Source organism: Humulus lupulus, chromosome 2, assembly GCF_963169125.1.
Source record: "Humulus lupulus chromosome 2, drHumLupu1.1, whole genome shotgun sequence".
NCBI lineage: Eukaryota > Viridiplantae > Streptophyta > Magnoliopsida > Rosales > Cannabaceae > Humulus > Humulus lupulus.
This window is the reverse complement of record NC_084794.1, coordinates 136,124,367-136,130,889: the sequence shown is the minus strand read 5'-3', so window position 1 is coordinate 136,130,889 and position 6,523 is coordinate 136,124,367.

Below are 6,523 nucleotides of genomic sequence, written 5' to 3'. Positions count from 1 at the left end.
TCAGAGGTTGTGGTCGTACATCAGTATAGGAGCAGGTGTCAGGAGGATGTCTCCACTACTTGTCTGTACCCATGTCTGATGAGTGGCGGCAGGCGTAGTGGCGCAGGTGGTAGTGGTGTCGACTCTGACCCTTGGCCGTAGACGTACGGGCCATAACTCTTACCCCAGCAGTCCCACTGGTACTGGTGTCCGTACTCAGTACTAGGTCGTACAAGTACGTCCCATTTGACTCCTATTAGAGCCTCTAAGCATAGGGGTCTCAAGGTGTAAGGAATGGGACCCTTGGTGCATGGCTTTACTCATGTGGCCACTAGGTGACGTAGCTCTCATTCCTTTGCGAGGCCCCCTCGGAAGGCTTATTGATGGTGCGACTCTCTTGGCTGTTCACGGGGCCAAATGTGTTGCGGATGTGACTCCCATGAGGCTATGTGCGAGGCTGCCACCATGGGGCCTATTTGGCGAGGCCACTCCGTGGGCATGGGCGAGGCCACTTTGAGCCTAAGTGGCGAGGCCACCTTGGGGGCCATGGGCGAGGCCACTTTGAGTCTAAGTGGCGAGGCCACCTTGGGCCTAAGTGGCGAGGCCACCATGGGGCCATGGGCGAGGCCACTTTGAGCCTAAGTGGCGAGGCCACCTTGGGGCCATGGGCGAGGCCACTTTGAGCCTAAGTGGCGAGGCCACCTTGGGCCTAACTGGCGAGGCCACCTTGGGGCCATGGGCGAGGCCACTTTGAGCCTAAGTGGCGAGGCCACCATGGGGCCATGGGGGAGGCCACTTTGAGCCTAAGTGGCGAGGCCACCTTGGGGCCATGGGCGAGGCCACTTTGGGCCTAAGTGGCGAGGCCACCTTGGGGCCATGGGCGAGGCCACCTTGGGCCTAAGTGGTGAGGCCACCTTGGGGCCATGGGCGAGGCCACTTTGCGCCTAAGTGGTGAGGCCACCTTGGGTCTAAGTGGCGAGGCCACCTTGGGGCCATGGAGGGCCTCACTGGTGGCGCGTGCCTGATGGCCTCACTAGGAGGTGCATGCCTGATGGCCCGAGGACCCAATGAGAGTGTAGGCGTATGGGGGTCTAAGTGCGTTCTTTGGGTCTTTTATGAGCATGGAATATTGAGCATCCACGGGTGTATGTCCTGGGCGTCTTTGGCAGCGTTTACGCGTATGAGTGCATCTTGACCCGTGAGCATGTCAGCCTTGCGCGGGCACGTCGGACCTCACTATGTGAGGGCCTTGTGCACCTATCCTCTTGCAGTATTCAATGTGGCCCCTTAGCTTAGCAGGGTCAAACCTTGTGGCTCATAATGTGTTGTTTCTGAGGAGATGATCTCTTATATTCAACAAGGCCTACAGGCTCGGGCCTAATAGCATGAATAAGTGACCTTTGTCCCTATGTTCCAACCTGGGACTAAAGAGTTTTTATTTGGTGGATTTTTGGCATCCACAAGGAAAATGATGTTATTGATGTTGTACATGAAACAAGCTCATCAATTTTTGTGTTGACTTTGGACCTCGGAGAATTGATTATGCAATATGATCAACCTGCTGCATATGTTGAGGCTGATGAAGAGGGTAACGATGAAGGTGATATGCCAGAACATGAGGAAGTCGTAGATGCAGAGGATGAATTGCTAGTTGAGCTTTGTGAATATGAAAATGTGTCCCCAATTACTGATGGAAATGATAGTGATTACTCTGTTTAGTCTTTCTATTTGTGTAATAGAACTATATATTGAAATATGATAAACTTTTTTGTAATTATTATGTCTACAAATTGAATGTGATATTAACTAGTATAGTTCTAATTTAATTTGTTGCTAATTACTAAGTAATAAATTTTAAACTGAAGTATAATGTTAGCTAATAATGCAACCTATCACGACAGAGATGGTGGTGGTCGAGACCCGCCAGATCCTTCTAGGGTACCATCATCTTGCGAGTCAGGTTAAATATTTTATATCAAAATTATTTTTGGAAATTATATTGTTAGAGAAATATAACAACAATACTAATATTGGTTATTGTTAATAAATTTTAATGCCCTGCTGACGAGAAGAAAGGTTCGAGGCCTTGTTAGTAATAATGTTCTTGAAGACGGAAGGAAAAAAGCCGGTAAACCATTTGATTTAGAGCTTGATCCTGTGATGAACAAAGTGGTTGGGCAGGAGGATCAAGCTTTTATTCGCATGTTGGGAACTCAAGTTACAATGTTGTGTTCGGGACATTGAATTTTGTTGATTTACCTCAACAGTTTAAGGATCAAGTGCTTGATCGTATGAGGGTAAGAAATTACAAATCTTATGCTCTACATTATTTATTTGCATTATTTACAAAGTCATCTAATTTTTTTTCTTAATGCAGTATTATTATAATATAGACGGTCATCCACAACGTGAGTCAGTTCTGGCAACTATCTATAAGGAGATGGGCAAAATATATCGTGAGAGAAAGAACATCAGACATAAACACTTCAAAATCATTACGCGGGACCAGAAAATTGGGAGAATGTCCTCTCTAAGCCACCTGACCATTGCACTAAGGAGACATGAAAGAATATTTTTGAGTTATTTTTTAGCAAAAGATTTTTGGCTCGCTCCGCTAAAAACCAAGCAAACAGAAAACAAATGAAGTATGTAACAACACAAGGCACAAAATTTGTTGGCAGCTAAGCGTCACGAATATGTAAGTGAAAATGTTAATTTAATTTTTTAAAATAAAATATTCTAAAACATTTTGTTTACATTTGTATAGAAGCACCCATATGCGCATGTTGTTGATACTTGGAGGGATGTTCATATGAAAAAATCGACAAAATTCTTTGTCACCGAGGCAGCTCAACAATATTATGTAAGTGAATATTATTGTTTTCTTATTTCTAATGTTTTTAATTTTTGTTTCTAATGTTTTCTTTATACAGGAAAAAATGGTAGCGAAGCTTCAGAGGTCACAGCTTGATAGGCAGTCTCAACAACAAAGTGAGGGATCTGGTAATGTATCTGACGTTGATTCGTCCCCGGTCGATCAATATGAGATACTAAGTAAAGTACTGGGGAGAGATCTGACTATCAAAGAGGAGTGGGTTATAGGGTGAAAGAGAAAGTGAGAAAGTCAACCTCCAGCTCTACAAATCAAAGTCAATCCCAATCATATACTGCTCCGACGCCTAACGAAGATATGACTTTTATGGCTCTGATGATGAAGGCAATGCATGGGACGATTCAGATGGTGGCACCTCAGCAACCCAGTAATTTGTATGACCCATGGTTTGACAGTTTTCTGCAGAGGTATTTGCCATCAAAATCTGAAGGTGGTACGTCTTCTCAGAGTAACACCTCCCATCCTGACCTTCATACACCGCCACAGGAGCAGTACCAACCTCCTCTACAGTATCTGCCACATGTGCCGTCGCAACAACCTCCGCAGTATCAAAATCAGTACATGTTTGGACGCTCTTCCCAGTCTCCTCCACTATATTTTAACTTTACTGATTTTAAAGGAGGATCGATGTAGCATCTGCAACCTAATGTTAGGTATGGGGAGGTTGGAGGTTCGTCGCAGAAGCAACCATTTTCTCGGTATGGTGAACTTGGGGGTTCCTCGCAGCAACCATATGTTAGATATGGTGAGTTTGGGGGTGGGTCGAAGCAAACTTTTTTATCCACCCTGATACAGCCACAACCTTGGGATCAATTTGGGGACCTCACACTTGGACGTTCTTCACAACAGTCGTATATTCCTTTACTGCCACAGACACAGCTGCCGCCCCCCACCGCCACCGCCACCGCCACCACCACAGCAAAATGTTGAAGATGAGAATAATTACAATATTGACCTTAATGATTTTATTTAGTTATTAGTTTATGTATTTTGATTAAATTAACAATGTATTTATTTTTAATGACAATAGTAATATTAGCTAGTTTGATAAATATTAAAAATTATATATTAATTTTAATGTTGGGTTATGTTTAAATTAATTAGTTGGTTAATTTGTTAAAATTTATTATAAATTATTTTTAAAAGATATTTAAATTTAATAAATATTAATTTATTTTAAATTATTTTTTAAACTACATAATGAAAACATTATTAGCAACGGACCCTGCGGTTAATAATGTCGTCTCTGACACATGTATTAGCGGTGGGCTCCGCCGCTACTGTCCACCATGAATAATATGTTATTAGCGACCAATAATTAGCGGCGGACACGAACCTTATTAGCGGCGGACCTTCCCGCCGCTTAATAACTTTACAAAATAGAGTTATTTTACCACTATTTATAAGATAATTAGTGTTAAGTTCTTAAGTTTTTTATCAATTTATTAAGTTTTTAAGTAATTTTTAATTTATTAGTCTTATCATGATTTATAGATTTTTTCATGTTTTTATAGTTATTTTGTTGTAGTTTAATTATTTGAATTATTTTTGTTAAGTTAGAAGTTAAAAAAATGCATTTTTATTGATCTTAAATGTGAAATTAAATTAAGTTTTAATTAGTATTTTCAAAGAATTAATATAATTTATTTTATAATTGAAAATATTTAATTATGATTTAATTTGTGTTTATTTTGTAGAGAATTTGTTGCATTTTTTTATGCTTGAAAAGCAAGAAAAATGAAGAAAAAAAAATGGCATTATTGAAATACCAAAAGAAAAGCATATAGGCCCAAGCTCCCAAAGCCCAGCCGAAACCTCTAGGCCATTCTTCAGCAGCCACCATGCCTCCAGCCGTGTGTGCCCGGCCCACCTGTAGCCCAGCTCCCAAGCCCGCGCCTACTGCTTCGCCTGGGCTGCCTGCTCAGCCAAGCCCACCACGTCAACATCCAACTTCCCCAGCCACCTGACCATTGCCTCAACCAGCTTCTCCTGCCACCGTGGGCCTGCACCCTCACAGCCCTCTCAGCCCAGTGACCTGCTAGCAGCTGCCAAGCCCAGCATGCATTTGAGAGCAAAATTCCTTGAGCCCATCAATGGTCTGCTTGTCCCCTTGTCCCGTAATGCCCAAAAATGCCACATTTTTACCCAAATTTTCCACATATTTCACCACAAAATCATCATTACACCCTAAAATTTACCCTTATATGTCATATTACTCTTCATTTCAAATTTAATTTAATCAATTTAATTAATTTAAATTGATTAGTTTAAACACTTTTTTTTTGCTATAAATAAGGGATTTGAGTGATTAATTTGAGAGAGGTTTTACACTACAAAAATTTCTACACTTTCAAGATCACTCCATTTTCTTTATCTTTTTATTCTTTTTGGTCATTTTTTCTATGAGTTTTTAAAGGAAAAATTTTGGGGTTCCTCCAAATTTTCTTATTTATGTTTGTAATTTTTGGTTTGTAATTTCTATTCTAGTTATGTGCTTCTAATCTTTTTCATAAGATTATTAAGATCATGATGAATTAACTTGTGACTAGATAATATTTATGTTGTATGTTGATTTCCCTTGTAATGCATCAAATTTTATAGATTTTTTTTATTCATATATGTCTTTCATCTTTAATGTCTTATATTTTGGATTGTTAGATAATATTTCTTTGTTCTTCATTTTGCAAAACATAATATTATTTGTGTAAGATGTGTCATTAAATTATACACATCCAATGCTTAAAATAAAAATATTATGTTTTGCCTTATAAATAATGTTATTTGATTTTTTTTTCATTATGTTGATTCACATTAAATACTTTAAAATTATATTTTTTTGAAAAGTGAAGAAAAATCCTATCTTTTTAGAATTAATTTGTTCTTAAAAGTATAGATCTATTTGGAAAATGATAGTTTGACTTATTTTAACTATCACTAAAAGGAATCAATATGCTAATAAGTATTATTAAACTTATATTTTGTGGATTCTAGTATCTTAATAATCTTTCCTTTTAACACTTATTTTCAAATCATCATTGGTTTATTTTTATTCTCTTAAATATCTTTATTTTAAATATTTTATTTTATGTTCATGACATTAAATCTCATCAATCTTTGGAGATAAGTTATAATTTATTAATTTTGGTTTAAAATAGTTTTCTTTTTTATTTTAAACAACTCATTTGGGTTCGATCTCGTGCTTACACGAACACTATACTTCATATACGATTCGTGCGCTTGCGAGTTATAAATATTTAAAACATACCCGTTTTTGGTCCATCACCGCTAATAGCCTTTAATCTTGTAGTGATTTTTACATGTAAATTACATTAGTGACTAAAAAGTGAATTAACATTTTTCATTAAATTTAAAAAGTTACTATATAGTATTTTAAAAATAATTTTGATGATAAGTTATATAATAACTTGTTATATTTTATTGTAACTCATTAATGCCTAAAACAAGTTTGAAGATAACTTAAAAGTATCTTAAATAATAAGAAACTATAATATAACTATAAAAAACTAATCAGTATTTTAAGATAAAAAAGTTTCAACAAATAAATTTTGGAGGTAACCAAAACGTATATAAAATAATATGCTCTAAAAATAAATTTTGTTTGAGAAAAAGTAACAAATTGGTAACTTATCA